Raw genomic sequence first — 17,932 nt, forward strand, 5'->3', positions numbered from 1 at the left:
CAAGTATGATCACACCATTACCAATAACTAGGACAAAAAAATCTGTAATGCGATTAAGTTAATCACTCAATATAAATATATATAACACTTAATTTCATGAATGATCTGTGCTCAGTAGATCTTTATCTGCAAAAATTATGTGAGAATTATGTTTTCGAAACATTTTCCCAATTTATTATCTTAATTACAAGTATCTGACATTCAATCTTTCCAATATTAAATGTCAAACCAGGGTTATAAAAGCACTCTAGTACTAACCAGTTCATTATTCGGGATTCCATGATGATCTTCAAACTTTGTTTTCTTCTTTGCTTTATAGCATTGAAGGACGTGGCATGCGGTAAGTATATTTTTCATCATCACATCGCAATCATTAAGGTAACCGCCAGATAAATGTTTGATATAAATACAGTCTCTTTTACATAGTTTTTAAAAATGATTTTTTGGGGTTTAAACTGTAAGTTAAAACAACTCTATATTAAATATATAATTTATATAAATATATATCTATCTTAATTTTAGCTACGTGCCCGTCAGTGACAGAAGCCATGGCAAAAACCTGCATAAGTGAGGATCCAAGATGTTCCCCAGTGCCTGTTGAGATTAACAGCGGCACCTGTTTCACAGGGTGCAATATAGTATGTTCAAGTAAGTAGGGAAAGCTGTTTTGACTTTCATCATAACTGTATCTTTCGAAAAAAAACCCAACTGGCAATACCTAAATTGATCTTTTTATTTGAACATTTTACACGGTTTAACGGTTAACATTGCAAACTAGCCTAACTTTAAATCAGTTCAGTGAATATAACATAATATAAAGATAACTTTTAGATAAGTTTTAGTTACAGGTTTCGTATACAGATTGGTGTTTAAGTTTTCATATGTTCAAATGACAAAACACGCTGTCCACCTGAGCCGCCCCTTTTTTCAAACAATTCCGTGTCGGACGAGCTTAATAAGCAATTTTTATCAGTTCTTGCGTTATTACAACCATTTTAGGGACAAATGTTCAATTTTCTCATTTTCTGTGCGTTTTGTTATATTTCGCTTTTGAATCCCGTTATTACATATCTCTACTTACTCTATCGATTGCGAGCCCAAATGTATACTCTAATCAAATCTGCCAATTACATGTAAACTGTTTAACAATTGGTTGTGCTTTACAACATTCAAAATTGCAAATTGACTTATAGAACGCCCTTTATCCTCCATATCAATATCCAGCCAAATACTTAAGCTATGTCAAGAAGCTCCTCAATATTTGATTAATGCGAATAGTGTACTTGAACAAAGTACATTATACATTTGCCTTTTTAAAATATCAGCTTTTTAATCAATATAACCAAAATATTGTGGTTTCAAGGTGGACTTGGCTGTGAATGTAAATAATAAGGTTTTATTCACTTTTAGTGTTTTCATTTTTAAAAAGATATTGAATTTATGCTATTTTATTTAGATAACGTAGATGAAACTCGATGTGATAACCCGACAAAAACCGACGTCGAAACCTGTAATGATTTCGGAGATGAGTTGTGTTCTTCATTCGGAATCGTAACCGTAGAGAAAGGAAGAAAATGTTTCAAAGGTTGTGGTGTAATGTGTTCTAAAAAATAAATGAGACCCCAAAGTTATTCAAGTATTGTATTTAGCTCATCTGTCCGTCCGTCCGTCTGTAATCTTTACATTTTCTCTAAAACCACCTGGCCAATTTCAACCAAATTCGGCACAAAGCATCCTTATGGTAAAAAAAATATAAATTGCAGAAATGAAAGTTCGGTCTTTATTCAAAGCGGAGAAAATCTCGAAACTGTAGAAAAAGGGGTCATTTTTAAAAATCTTCTTCTCATGAGCTACCGAGTAAAACTGAACGTCATTTAGATTTAATAATCCTCATGGAAAGGAAAATAGAAATTGCAAAAATCATGGGCCAATTTTGATTCAAATTTGAGTAATTCACGAAAATAATAATAAAGAAAGAATATTAATTGGAGGTCGATCAGTTTATAATTAACTTCGGGTTCGGTATATCGAAAACCAGGTTTTTTTTAAAAACAGCCATGTTTGACGCACGAAAAAGGATCAAACTGACAAAGATGATTTTGCTTGTTGTGCAATAATTTACATGCGAAGGGAATATTTGAAACTTGCAAAATATATTTGTGACGATTTTGTGAAGTAAATTGAGGTAAATATTTAAATGAGTTGATATGTTCACTTGTGACGTTTTGATTTTAGTTTTATTTTCGTTAACTATGCCTTTTAACTTGAGCGGAACTACATGTATCGCCTGTATTTTGGAATATTTATGTATCAAATCAAACATACACTTCGATAAACCAGACAGCTGATTGTTTACCTTTGCAAAGTGAGCAAAATCTGATGCACTAACGACATATTATAAAATACAACAAGGGCACCGCTAAGCGGAGCATCCTCTGGTGACATGAGCTATTGTGTGGGATGCATTATTTAGGAATATGTAGTTATGTAAATGTAAATGAGGAGACCACATTGAACTAACCCTCAAAAACTACTTTTTCTTTACCTGCACTAGAACTAAATCCAAGAAATATCAGGTTGAGAAGAGAGGAGAAGCGGAAGTAGTTATTGTCAAGTCCTACATAAAATTTGTTTAAAGCTGTGTTATTTTAACAATATATTTAAAAGTCCTTTAACCATGCCAAATAAGTGTACGAAGTTTGATAAATATCCGTGCAAAGGTTTTCATTTAAACTTGCTTCCAAGCTGAACACACATACGCACAGCAGCGATTCTATATCCCCTTCGCAACAAGTTGCGCGAGGGGATAACTAATTTGTCCTATTCATTTTATTTGTAATTCGGTACGATTTCTATGTAATGGTTGTATAATGCAACGTGATTTGTTAAGATGCTCAGCATTTTCAGTCTAAACGGAGATTATTTTCGCTGCTAGAAATATATAGGTATATTAACGATGAAATACGAATTTTGTTCTTTCTTTGTTTTAATGCAGTTTTCCTGGTTTTGTTACAATTTCTGTAATTAACTGACCTATCTAAGATTCAAGTTTCGAGTTATATGCAAGATATTGAGCTTTGTGCACAATGCTATGTTTGTACAAAGAGCTAAGGTCATGATTTAATTTGTTTATATTTTAAATGCTGAATACGAAATACCAAGTTTAATTATCTTAAGATGAATGTAATAAATTAATGTAAACAAAAAAAAACATGACTAAAACCAAGGTCTGTATCTTCCTTATAATTCTTCGATTAAAGCTAAAATTTTGGTTAGTGATTAGAAATGTCTTGCTTAAAGGATGATATGCATAAGCGTCATACAAAATGAATTCACGCCAAGTAAGCGACAATCATTTATAATGGAGAGGAATAGGAAAATTTTAAAAATAAAATACAATTACTAGTAAGTAACTGAGGAAGAAAATGTACCTATATGCTCTTATATATTTTGATCGCTCTATAAAGTGCCGGGGGGGGGGGGGGGGGCTAAAATAAAAGGTACTGGAGGTTAACCGTAAAGCCCTACCAAAAATTAAGTTCAATATCTTGCATAGGATCTTATTTTCGGTAAAAATGAGATTTTGGTCAAAACCAATTTTACTATTTTTATCATCTTCAATGCTTTAGGAATGTATTTCTAATGATCAAATGAAATTTGAGAGTCACTCGTAGAAATATGAGCAAGATACATGGATCACAACTCTTTGTCATGTAAACAAGGCTCGTGTCCTGTTCTTTTTTACTTGAGGTCAATATACCAGTAAAAAAAAAATTTTCAAGCTGATTTGTCTATCTTATTAATTTTCAGCAATAAGACACATTTTCTAACGTTTAACACATTCATTTAAAGTCTAAAAATGGAATTTTCACTTCAACATTCAAAATGTAAACGAAAGCGTTGTTTACATAATAAAGAATTGTCAGCTTTGAACTCGCTTAAAACTCAACAAATGATGCTCAAATTTCAACTGCCTCTTCGCTTACTGAAGTAATGTAAACATTAAAATCGGAAAAATATTTTTTGACCTAAATCGTGACCATGCCCCTTTCAGTTGTATGCCAAAAAAAATTAGAACCATTTTCACAAGGCCTTGAACTTTCAGTAGGACATAACAATCTATTTCTCGCGACAAAACAAGTTAAAAATGACGCTAGTTTCAAGCGAAATATACATCGATTGCGTAGTCTTAGCTCTAACACCAGACAAATCTCGTTGATTTCAAAGAGCCATGGCCGAGTAGCTAGCAATGAAATAGACATGCCTACGTCATTGCTGTTTGATACAACAACCAAAAGTCCAATCTCCTGTTAAAATGATTCTGTAAAATTTGGATACTTTACGTTTTTTTATGTTATTCTACCGCGGGACTATATGGCACAATATTCTTTGAATGCCCATATAGAGCCATTGTTGATCAAGCGAGCGATGTGGCCCCATGGGCCTCTTGTTATTATAAGGCTGCATTGCGAAATAGTTATCAAAGTTATTAATTGTACGAGTTCATATTCTTTTGGTTTAATTTTCCTTCAAAGTCGCTCGTAAAATGTGTGAATCATATTTCTTTCAGGTGAAATCATTAAGGGATGATTAAGCTTTCAAATTAGACAAAAATTGTAACAAATCGAGATAGATTATTTCTGCTGCTGGTGTTTAAACATCAAAATCGACGATAGTTTTTGCAAACAAAAACATTAAGTAACAAATGTGGCCGTTTAACGTCATTTGAACGCAATTTTAACGAATACAAAATCTGTCAAAATTACAAATCTACATTCTATCCGATTTCGAAGTCATTATCTTAACTTTGTAATGAATTATGGGCGTTTCAAGATAACAAGGTCGATATAAATTGGATCGTACAAATGCGGAGCTAAAATTGTATTTGCTCGGCAGAACATGGAGCACGAACCCGTGGAACGCAGAGTCTTAACATACAACAATTATATTATTTAACAGACATATACCAATGAATATATCAAAGAAATGGCACATAAGCAATTATAAATTTAAGTTTGAATCCTGAACCAAATCTTGAAAAAACAAGACGCCCATGGGCCACATCGCTCACCTGAGGAAAAATAGGTATGATAAAATCAGCTTAATGGAGTCCTTATACAAACAATCTGGACAATGTACAATAATACATGTAGATCCTGTATAAATAAAATTCATTTTCCCCCTGGATATTCTTATGTTTATAATCATTAGTCCCTTTTCTAACAGGATGATTTTATAGTTATATCACATGTTGAGTATTGCAGTTCTCAAAAAGATCCTTAACAATTGTTTATATATGGAATATAAAGCTACATCAAACTCTGAACCTTCTTGTGAGGCCGAAGAATTGTCCTGGAGCCAAAGTCTTAACAATTATAAAGAATCATCTGGCTGATTAGTTTTTGAAAAGATTTTTAAAGATTTACTCTATATATTCCTATGTAAAACTTCGACTCCCCCATTGTGGCCCCACCCTACCCGTGGAGGTCATGATTTTCACAACTTTGAATCTACACTACCTGAGGATGCTTCCACACAAGTTTCAGCTTTCCTGGCTGATTTGTTTCTGAGAAGAAGATTTATAAAGATTTACTCTATATATTCCTATGTAAAACTTCGATCCCCCATTGTGGCCCCACCCTACACCCCGGGGTCTTGAATTTCACAACTTTGAATCTACACTACCTGAGGATGCTTCCACACAATTGTCAGCTTTCCTGGCTGATTAGTTTTTGAGAAGAAGATTTTTAAAAATTTACTCTATATATTCCTATGTAAAACTTCGATCCCCAATTGTGGCCCCACCCTACCCGTGGAGGTCATGATTTTCACAACTTTGAATCTACACTACCTGAAGATGCTTTCACACAAATTCCAGCTTTGCTGGCTGATTAGTTTCTGAGAAGAAGATTTTTAAAGATTTACTCTATATATTCCTATATAAAATTCGACCCCCCCATTGTGGCCCCATCCTACCCCCGGGGGTCATGATTTTCACAACTTAAAAATCTACACTGCCTGAGGATGCTTTCACACAAGTTTCAGCTTTGCTGGCTGATTAGTTTCTGAAAAGTAGATTTTTAAAGATTTACTCTATATATTCCTTTGTAAAACTTCGACCCCGATTGTGGCCCCACCCTACACCCCGGGGGTCATGATTTTCACAATTTTGAATCTACACTACCTGAGGATGCTTCCACACAAGTGTCAGCTTTCCTGGCTGATTACTCTCTGAGAAGAAGATTTTTAAAGATTTACTGTATATATTTCTATGTTAAACTTCGATCCCCCATTGTGGCCCCACCCTACCCGCGGGGGGAGGGGGGGGGGTCATGATTTTCACAACTTTGAATCTACACTACCTGAGGATGCTTCCACACAATTGTCACCTTTCCTGGCTGATTAGTTTCTGAGAAGAAGATTTTTAAAGATTTACTCGATATATTCCTATGTAAAACTTCGATCCCCCATTGTGGCCCCACCCTACCCCCGGGGGTCATGATTTTCACAACTTTGAATCTACACTACCTGAGGATGCCTCTACACAAGTGTCAGCTTTTCTGGCTGATTAGTTTTTGAGAAGAAGATTTTTAAAGATTTACTCCATATATTCCTATATAAAACTTCGACCCCCCATTGTTGCCCCACTCTACCCCCAGGGGTCATTATTTTCACAATTTTGTATCTACAGTACCTTAGGATGCTTTCACACAAGTTTCAGCTTTCCTGCTCTTATGGTTCACGAGAACAAGATTTTTGAAAATTTCTCGAAAATTTTCATAAATTCATAATTATCTCCCTTTGCAAAAGGGCGTGATCCTTAATTTTCACAACTTTGAATCCCTTTAGGATATGGATGCTTTGTGCCAAGTTTGGTTGAAATTGGCCCCGTGGTTTTTGAGAAGATGTTGAAAATGTGAAAAGTTTACAGACGGACAGACAGACGGACGACAGCAAAAATGTGATCAGAATAGCTCACTTGAGCTTTCAGCTCAGGTGAGCTAAAAATTTTATTGATCCAAGCACTATTGATATCGAACTCTAGTCTCGTTCAACCAAACGCTCGGCTGTCTGCGTTAATCTCTGACAAGCAAGAGAGCCTCTCTGCTTGTCGGAGATTTACGGAAACAGCCGAGCGTTTGGTTGAACGAGGCTATGTTAAATTCTGGCGTAGGAATACATAAGACTATAGAAATATCTTAGTTGTTCGTATTATATAAAATCTGACTATTTTCAAAGTGTTTATTGATTTGTTTCTTTGAAAAACAATGCTTCAGCATACATAACATTGAATTTTTCTATTATTTTCAAGAACTAAGTTTTGTCAGCGGTGATGATTTGTGCTTAGGTCCAAACACTGTTTCACTTTCGGTGTGCCAGAGTAACTGCATAGGAGAGTTGATTAAAATCAACTACCAAAGAACTAGTACTTCAATCAAAACGTTCTGTTTTTTTCTCTTAGATTCAAAATTTAAACACTAGGCCTTAACGGTCACCTGAGTAGCATAGAACCCAAACACAAACTTGTGGAGGAGTCTCATGTATTCATTTAATTGGGTTTCATTCTGGATTATAAAAATTATACATTTGTAATGACGACCACCTCCCTGCCTGAAATCTTTCAAAGATTCCAAATTTTAACAAGAGGCCAATAGGCCTTAACGGTCACTTGAGTAGCAAAAAACCCTTAAACAAACTTGTCGAGGAGTCTCATGTATTCATTTAATTGGGTTTCATTCTGGAGTAGAAAAATTATATATTTGTAATGACGACCACCTGCCTACATGAAATCTTTCAAAAAGAACCATGAAACCTATAATTTTTGGCAAAAAATTTATAGATCTGGTCTACAAAATCATGAATTCAGTTTTTCCTTTCAGGTGTGAGGGAGTAAAGAAGATAATTTTACAACATAATATGCATTAACACCTATACATCCATTTTGGCCCTGCCCTAGAGTCAAAACCCATATTCCAGGGGACATGAAATTTAGAATTTTAGTAGAGGACTTCCTGGTAAACATAATTATGAAGTCAGTTATTACAGATATGTGAGAATAGAGAGGAAGATTTTAAAACATATTAATTATAAACACTAATAATAATAAGCATTATTTAACACTATATTGCCGAATTGCCCCCCCCCCCCATCCCCATGTTTTGAACCCCTAACGGGGGAATGAATTTCACAATTAAGGTAGAGGAGTTAGTGGATATCACAACCATGTATTCAGTTTTTTGCCCAAATGTTTGGGAGTAAAAAAAAAGATTTATTAAGACTAAAATTTTGTTTACTATATGGCCATATTGGCCCCACCCTTGAGCCTGAACCCCTGACACAGGGGTCATGAATTTCACAATTTTGGTAGAGGGCTTCATGGACATTATAATCATGCATTTAGTTTTTAGCTCACCTGAACCGAAGGTTCAAGTGAGCTTTTCTGATCACCCGTTGTCCGTCGTCCGTCCGTCTGTCTGTCCGTCCGTCTGTAAACTTTTCACATTTTCAACTTCTTCTCAAAAACCACTGGGCCAAATTTAACCAAATTTGGTACAAAGCATCCTTATGGAAAGGGGACTATAAATTGTTAAAATAAAGGGCACAGCCCTTTTCAAAAGGGAGATAATTGCGAAACAGTGAGTATAGGGTGCATGTCTTTAAAAATCTTCTTCTCAAGAACCACTGCACCAGAAATGCCAATATTTTCACAAAAGCTTGTATGTATAATGAAGATTCTAAATTGTAAAAATCGTGACCCTCGGACCAAAACTGGGGCCCCAGGCGGGGTTCAAAGTTTAACATAGAAATACATAGGAAAATGTTTAAAAAATCTTCTTCTCAAGAACCACTGCACCAGAAATGCCAATATTTACACAAAAGCTTGTATATATATAGTGAAGATTCTAAATTGTAAAAATCGTGACCCTCGGACCAAAACTGGGGCCCCAGGCGGGGTTCAAAGTTTAACATAGAAATACATAGGAAAATGTTTTAAAAATCTTCTTCTCAAGAACCACTGCACCAGGAATGCCAATATTTTCACAAAAGCTTGTATACAAAGTGAAGATTCTAAATTGTAAAAATCGTGACCCTCGGACCAAAACTGGGGCCCCAGGCGGGGTTCAAAGTTTAACATAGAAATACATAGGAAAATGTTTAAAAAATCTTCTTCTCAAGAACCACTGCACCAGGAATGCCAATATTTACACAAAAGCTTGTATACAAAGTGAAGATTCTAAATTGTAAAAATCGTGACCCTCGGACCAAAACTGGGGCCCCAGGCGGGGTTCAAAGTTTAACATAGAAATACATAGGAAAATGTTTAAAAAATCTTCTTCTCAAGAACCACTGCACCAGAAATGCCAATATTTACACAAAAGCTTGTATATAAAGTGAAGATTCTAAATTGTAAAAATCGTGATCCTCGGACCAAAACTGGGGCCCCAGGCGGGGTTCAAAGTTTAACATATATAGAAATACATAGGAAAATGTTTAAAAAATCTTCTTCTCAAGAACCATTGCACCAGAAATGCCAATATTTACACTAAAGCTTGTATGTATAATGAACATTCTAAATTGTAAAAATCGTGACCCTCGGACCAAAACTGGGGCCCCAGGCGGGGATCAAAATTTAACATAGAACTACATATGAAAAATGTTTAAAAATTTTCTTCTCAAGAACCACTGCACCAGGAATGCCAATATTTACACAAAAGCTTGTATACAAAGTGAAGATTCTAAATTGTAAAAATCGTGACCCTCAGACCAAAACTGGGGCCCCAGGCGGGGTTCAAAGTTTAACATAGAAATACATAGGAAAATGTTTAAAAAATCTTCTTCTCAAGAACCACTGCACCAGAAATGCCAATATTTACACAAAAGCTTGTATATATAGTGAAGACTCTAAATTGTAAAAATCGTGACCCTCAGACCAAAACTGGGGCCCCAGGCGGGGTTCAAAGTTTAACATAGAAATACATAGGAAAATGTTTAAAAAATCTTCTTCTCAAGAACCACTGCACCAGAAATGCCAATATTTACACAAAAGCTTGTATATATAGTGAAGATTCTAAATTGTAAAAATCGTGACCCTCGGACCAAAACTGGGGCCCCAGGCGGGGTTCAAAGTTTAACATATATAGAAATACATAGGAAAATGTTTTAAAAATCTTCTTCTCAAGAACCACTGCACCAGAAATGCCAATATTTACACAAAAGCTTGTATACAAAGTGAAGATTCTAAATTGTAAAAATCGTGACCCTCGGACCAAAACTGGGGCCCCAGGCGGGGTTCAAAGTTTAACATAGAAATACATAGGAAAATGTTTAAAAAATCTTCTTCTCAAGAACCACTGCACCAGGAATGCCAATATTTACACAAAAGCTTGTATACAAAGTGAAGATTCTAAATTGTAAAAATCGTGACCCTCGGACCAAAACTGGGGCCCCAGGCGGGGATCAAAATTTAACATAGAACTACTTCACCAAAAATGCCAATACATACACAAAAGGTTGTATATATAGTGAAGATTGTAAAAATCGTGACCCCAGAACAAAAGTGGAGCCCCAGGAGGGGTTTAGATTTTAACATATATAGGAAAATGTTTTAAAATCTTCTCAAGAACCATCGTGCAACTGTTTGGGATATTACTATGCATACATGTACATCCTTAAATAATGTAGATTCAAAAAATTGTAACTCCCGGACAATTGATGGGCACCAAGAGGGGTTCAAAATTTAAACATTTTAAAAAACAAAGGAAAAGTTTAAAAATTTTCTTCTCAAGAACTACAATGTTTTAGTTAGTGGAATATCTATGCATGCATCCTTCGCTTATGTAGATTCCTAATTCGTAAAATCGTGACCCCCGGACCAATAATGGGGCCCCAAGATGGGGTCAAAGTTTATTATAGAAATATAAAGGTAACAGGTTAAAAAATCTTCTTCTCGAGAACTACAATGCTTCAATTTGTGAGATTACTATCATGCATACAACCTTGGATAATGAAGGTTCGACAGTTTTAAAATAGTGACCCCTGGACTAATACTAGGGACCCAAGTTGGGTTTAAAGTTAAATGTAGAAGTACCGGTATATATGGAAAATGTTTAAAAATCTTCTTTTCGAGAACTACAATGCATCAATTTGTCAGATAACTACGTAAGCACCCTCAAATAGTGTAGATTCGAAATTATAAAAGCCGTGACCTCAATCTAATACTGGGGCCCCAAGAGGTGTTCAAAGTTTAGCATAGAAATATAGAGGGAAAATGTTGAAAAATCTTTTTCTAGGGAACTATAATGCTTCAGCTTGTGAGATAACTATGCAAGCATCCTTAAATAATGTAGATTCCAAATAATTAAAACTTTAGCACTGGACTAATACTGTGGCCCCAAAAGGGGTTCAAAGTTTAACATAGAAAGATATATTGAAAATGTTTTTAAAAAGTTCTTCTATAATGCTACTGTTTGTGAGATTACTATGCAAGGATCCTCAAATTGTGTAAACTCTAATGTAGCGGAACCAAGAGTTATCTTTCTTAATGTTCTGTACAGTCTGAGAGTTATTCCTCTTGAAATGGAACTCTTCTACGTTCAGTTTTTCAGGTTGTGTACGTGCGGTCCCACCGCAGTGCTACACATTTTCATTCCTATGTTACTATTTATGTTGTTCAAGCCAGCCATAAACCTCGGACCATTACTGGGTCCCCAGAAAGGGGTTCAATGTTTAAAATAGAAAAAGCATATGCTACGAAATGTAATGTTACAAGGAACTGCTGTTCAGGTGAGCGATGTGGCCCATGGGCCTCTTGTTTACAAATATGTAGGAGAGTAGAGGAGTAGATTTTCTAAGATTTAATACATTTTTACAATACGGCCATATTGGCCCCACCCCTGAGCCTGAACCCCTGACACAGGGGCCATGAATTTCATAATTTTGGTATAGGGCTTCATGGACATCATATACATACATTTAGTTTTTAACAAATAGGCCTATTTATGGGATTAGAGAAGAAGATTTTTGAAGATTTAATACATTTTTACTATATGGCCATATTGGCCCCACCCTAGAGCCAGAACCCCTGACCTAGGGGGTCATGAATTTCATAATTTTGGTAGAGAGCTTCATGGACATCATAACCATGCAACCAGTTTTTTCCTCACATGTGTGGGAGTAGAGAAGAAGTTTTTCGAAATTTTTTTTTTTTGCATATTTGGCCTCACTTGTGGTGCCCCAGGGGTGGTAGAGCCACGAATTTCACAATTTAGATTCCTCTTACTATAGAGATGCCCCACGCCAAAAATGGTAACAATTAGCCTTGTTGTTTTTTAGAAGTTAAAAATGTAAAATAGTTAACGCACGACGGACGAAAACGGATAGCAATAGGTTACCTGAGTAAACTAGGTGACCTAAAAATTCAATGCTACTTGGAAGTTCCATTTAAATTTATAAAAGTAATTATCATTTTCTTATTTTGTTGCTTTAATAGTAATTACAACCGTACAATGTGTTTGTTAGTTGTATCAAATAGCTATAATAATTTTCTTTCAAGTAAAAATAAAGTTAAAACACAAAAATATCATTCAACAAACACAAATTGTTTGGATGGATTGAGTACCTTCAGTATTCTCAAGAGGTCTTGTTCTTGGCTCACCATTTTCTAAACAGAGAAAACATATGCAGTTATGCTAAAATAAAAAGTAAACAAACTCTCAAACAAAGATAAAAAATCAACATCAACAAAAAAGTAACTAAAATTCCATCTGTAAAATTATATTTAGTACTTTCATTATTTTCACTTGGCCAGTTCTTAAGACTCCCAATGGCAGTTGCATAAATGATTTCTTCATGAAGATCTCTAGTTTTTTAAGTATGAGCTGTTTAACATTGCTGCCTGTTGCCTCTACATTAAGGCATTTCCCAACATTAAGGCATTTCCCATTAATTGATACCCTGCATACTCCTTTTCTTCAACCTGTTGCTGGATGGATTAAATACAAATGTTAAAGGTTATTCTATGTTCACAACTTGTACAATAAATTAATGTAAGCATGTGCATTAAATTAATGACTTAACTACATTAAGTTACCTCGCATTAAACTGTTTGAGGAAATCTCTTGTTGCAGCAATTGCTATCTTTGCATACCCAATTGTCAAGTCCTGTCTTTGGAGAGTGAGAGACAATCTCACTAAGGGACTGATTATTTCCTGCAAATTTTATTCGACAGATTTCATACAACATTGACATTGTAAAATTAATAGCATGATTTTTGAATGTGAATCAATAAATTTAGACTTTATGGTTTTAACATTGTAAACTACCTGCAAGAGAACAGCAAATGTGATGAGAGAGGAAAACACAAGTAGTCTTGCCAGTCCAGATGCCTTCGCATTTGAATTGGATGTGTCCTGGAGGTGGCTAACAAAGGCTGGGTAAGACCTAAAGAACGTCTGTTAGGCACGCTGCATGTGTAGCAGCCACCTGCTACCATTTACCTGAAAAAAATCTATATGATCAAGTATTTATTAACGGTACACATATGATTACATTATGACTATTTCAAAGGATATACTTATTGGTTTTAATTTAGCCTGGCAAATTTAATATCTTCCCTTCATACATTCTCTCAAATTCTTCCTCTGCTTAGCACTGTTTTTGTAGAAGTGGTAAAAGCCAATAAGGAGTGTGGAAAGCTGAATGTACTGACGATTTCATTTTAGGGCATCTTTAAAGGCAAGCTCAAATCTCTACATAATCCTTTTTGAGATGGGAAACAAGGCCATTAGACGCCCAAACATGTTTGAGGCCCCATCACACCCGAATACTACCAACTTGTGCATATGGTCAGCTAATTGGTTTTCATCAATTTTCTCTCTAACAAACTGTCAGCAAGTCCTTAGCACAAGTTGACAGTGGCTCACCGATGCATAAGAATCTCAATTCTATTTTCCCATCGTGACAACATCTTATGAACATGGTCTCCTGTTCTACAATCTGTTGATCCATCCATTGTAATTGAAAAAAAACCCTCGAGTTTTTGACAGTTCCAAAAGCTTCACATTTCTGAAAAAGATCCCCAAAAAGCAGTGGAAGCCCAACGATTGTTGGAAGTTTTTCCGTGTTCCAACCCCTAGTGTTTTTGCAGTTTCCGTTCATTTTCTTCGCAGAGGATGAACATATTGGAATGAAATTTGGTATACAGGTTTATCATGATTATATTTAGGTCAAGTTCGATATTGGGTACGATCGAGCAATTTTCGTCAGAGTTATGACCCTTGGACGTAGAAAAATTCTAGTTTTTTTGCAGTTTCCGCTCATTTTCTTTGCAGAGGATGAACATATTGAAATGAAATTTGGTATACAGGTTTATCATGATAATATCTAGGTCAAGTTTGATTTTGGGCATGATAGAGCAATTTTCGACAAAATTATGGCCCCTGGACCTAGAAAAATTCCAGTTATTTGAAGTTTACGTTCGTTTTCTTTGTGGATGTTTCCAAGGGAGGGGGGATAAGTGTTTCACAAACATCTCTTGTTTAAATATATGTATAAGGGTAAATATGTCACATACCCAGCCTGGTGCATCATACAGTTGTATGTACATGTATATGTATACACATGTACAACATTTGCAATTGCCACATGCAGTAAATACGTCAGCGGTAATTGGTTATATTGTTTGTTATAGAATTGATAGTTTAAAAATTATGTAAACAGTTAAATTTATAAACATATATCATTTAATTTGTTATTCTAGATCTGTTGTAAATTTATAATAATCAATATTATTAAAATTATACATGCTAGAACGGCGCCGTGATCATGAAAACCGGGAAATTGCGTAGAACTAATACCCTATTTCAATGCATATAAAAGAAAAAGTTTCATCTTCTCCCTTGCATCAATTTCATTTAGCTATCAATTAGGTGAACGTATATCTACTCGGTTTAATTTTATAAACTAAGTATACTAGTAAGCCTAACTTTCCATTTAGGTATAAAAAAAATTTCACTGAAGACCAAATTTCGTATTTCATTCTAAATACATGCATGCATGTAATTTAAAAATTAGATAAAATTGATTGTTACAAACTGAATGGAAGTCAAAATCTTTTCAAGTTAAAATACACACTCATTACATTGATTCAATAGCCACTAATTTATAGGATATAAAAACCACCTAAAAGATATAAGATGCTGTGGCACAGAGGTAGTGAGGTGATGCTAGCAAGTGAAGGGTCCCCGGGTTCAATCCTCGTCTGGGGCGTTTTGATTTATTTTTCATTCTATTTTCTAGAACAAAATCCGTTTTTAATACCTTCTCTGTCATAAAGTTCATACATTTTGTTGGTAAATGAAGCACAATATTGAATTAGAAGATTTTCAATGGCTTAAAGGTGGCTTATAGAAGTTTGGACATTTAGGACCTATAAGTTGTCCTTAAAGGTGGCTTAAAGATAGTCTTTAAGCTGCCTTTAAGCCATCCTAACGCGTTCTTTCAGCCACCTATAAGCAACACATATACATTTAAGGTGGCTTAAAGATCGTCTAGGCACCTTTAAGCTATCTTTAAGGAGAATTTCAAGATGGTCATTCATCCTGTGATATGTCTGTTCTCTAGATCTATTCTAATGAAGCAAGGCTAAGAGAATGTGATTTGGGTGTTTGGCACCTCTTTAAACAATTGATTGTTTTGATACTTGATTATCCTAGGGGCATTGTGTGTTGTTGACATATTCTTCACAGTAAAGAATTCATCGAATGCACAACTAATTTGAGTAAATTTTTCAAATGATGTAGAATTCTTAATAATAACATCCATCTTAAAATGTTCTGAAATGTGTTGCTCTTGCTAGTAATATGAATTTAAGAATGAATTTTTAAATTTTTTAATCATTTAACTAAAATATCTTTATCTTGAGAATTATTTTTCTTCTTTTAAAAAAAAATTTTAATCAAATATTATACATATACAATTGTAGTTATTCGGTTCATCACAATTCTAAAAATGAACATAAATATGAAAGCATAGAAATGCAAAGTAATGCCAGTATTACACTAGATTTTGAAAAGTAATGCATTACATTATCATTAAATTTGCGGCATTACACATTACTAGCATTATTTTGAAAACATGTAATGCTTTGCAATGCATTACCAATTCATTTAGCATTACCCCAATTTATATATATATATATATATATATATATATATATATATATATATATATATATATATATATATACATATATATATATAGACACCTGCACTGATTTTGAAATGGCACATGACCTCCCTCAACGTGCTAACTAATGTCAATCACCTTAAATTTCCCTTTCTCAAACAAAACATCTCGTGTTCACAATTAGAAATTATGTCCTTATGGACATACTAAACCCGAAACCAAACTACTTCATGGTAATGTTTAGGAAGGAGAAACGTTTGGTTTTTCTCCCTTAATGATTAGGTTTATATGGAACGCCAAATTAACATATATTCAAATATTTGTACCTATCTTCAAATAATTGTACCTATCTTCAATTCAATTGTACCTATCTTCAAATTGAATTAGAGCTAGGTACAATTCAATTATACCTATCTTTAATTCATTTGAAGATAGGTTCAATTGATTTGAAGATAGGTACAAATGCAACGAATTGAAGATAGGTACAATTGAATTAAAGATAGGTACAATTGAATTGAACCTATCTTCAATTACTAAAATATTGGCAATAATGAATACTCCCTGTATAGTATGTCATTTCCGTTACGTCACAACTGGCGCGAAAATTTATCAGTATCTTCATCCGGTTGCCAAAGGCAAATCTGCTATTATGAAATGCATCATATGAAAATCTAATAAATATAGTGTTTTATTTTCATAAATAATTGTATATTTAAAATTTAAATGTCTATCTGGGCCTTCTTTACATATTCTAATGAATATTTATATTAAGTATTTATTAACGGCAAATGTTAAACCATAAAATGCCAAATTTGCAAAAAAAAATAAAAAAAAATAATTTCTCTGAAAAATGCATTAAAAAAATCTTATAAAATAATTAAAGAGCTTATACTGGTTTTTCAATGCTGAAACCCTTTAACACCTTTATATATTTTTAAATAATTAAAATAAAAAAAAAATTGAAGAAAGGTGGCTTAAAAATAAAATCAGGATCGGGATGATAAAATAGGCAATATGATTTTGTCAACTTTTCGAAAGATTGAGCCTTAAAACAAACAAAAACTCATAATAATTGTTACCGCTTTAATAAATAGAGTGATTATCAACTGAATGATACATTCTTTGTTAAAATTATGGAAAAAAATAAAGCCAGTTTTTTATTTAGGTACATGTATATAGTGACCCTAACTACGTCACTACCCTAATTCCGTCACTTTTGGGGTATTCGGGTATACATGTTTTTGGCTTACCTATTGATATACATGTATATTTTAATAAGTAAATGATGCCTTTTGCAAATATATTGCACACACACACATATATTATTGTGAATTTACCTTTATTTCTTCCTTCATCTTCGTTGTTGGTGCTTCCCTCGTTTCCCTCCATGTTGAAACGTCTTCAAGGGAGCGTTCATTATTTTCAACAATACACAAAACGAATTGAACCTAGGTATAATTGAATTGTACCTATCTTCAAATCCTTTGTAGATACGTCTGAATTGAACCTATCTTCAAATCAATTGTACCTATCTTTAAATGAATTTTACCTATCTTCAAATGAATTAGAGATAGGTATAATTCAATTGAACCTATCTTTAATTGAATTGAAGATAGGTATAATTCACTTGTACCTAGGTATAATTCATTTGTACCTAGGTATAATTATTTAGAGATAGTTATAATTATTTTTAACCTATCTTCAATTCAATTGTACCTACCTTCAAATAATTATACCTATCTTTAA

General features: G+C 34.1%; 2 long non-coding RNA genes across 2 annotated transcripts; one reads left to right on the forward strand and one right to left on the reverse strand.

The window, feature by feature from the left end:
• The first annotated feature begins 204 nt into the window (after positions 1-204).
• Positions 205-1,631, forward strand: LOC117689497 (uncharacterized). Its single transcript, XR_004601786.2, has 3 exons — positions 205-340; positions 523-648; positions 1,457-1,631. It is a non-coding gene; the product is annotated as an uncharacterized lncRNA (long non-coding RNA).
• Positions 1,632-11,997: 10,366 nt separating this feature from the next.
• LOC105346190 (uncharacterized) lies at positions 11,998-13,493 on the reverse strand. Its single transcript, XR_010715100.1, has 3 exons — positions 13,324-13,493; positions 13,091-13,209; positions 11,998-12,982 (listed from the first exon to the last, which is right to left on the reverse strand). It is a non-coding gene; the product is annotated as an uncharacterized lncRNA (long non-coding RNA).
• Between the last annotated feature and the right edge of the window lie 4,439 nt (positions 13,494-17,932).

The sequence above is a fragment of the Magallana gigas genome, chromosome 6 (assembly GCF_963853765.1).
Source record: "Magallana gigas chromosome 6, xbMagGiga1.1, whole genome shotgun sequence".
NCBI classification, from domain to species: Eukaryota; Metazoa; Mollusca; class Bivalvia; order Ostreida; family Ostreidae; genus Magallana; species Magallana gigas.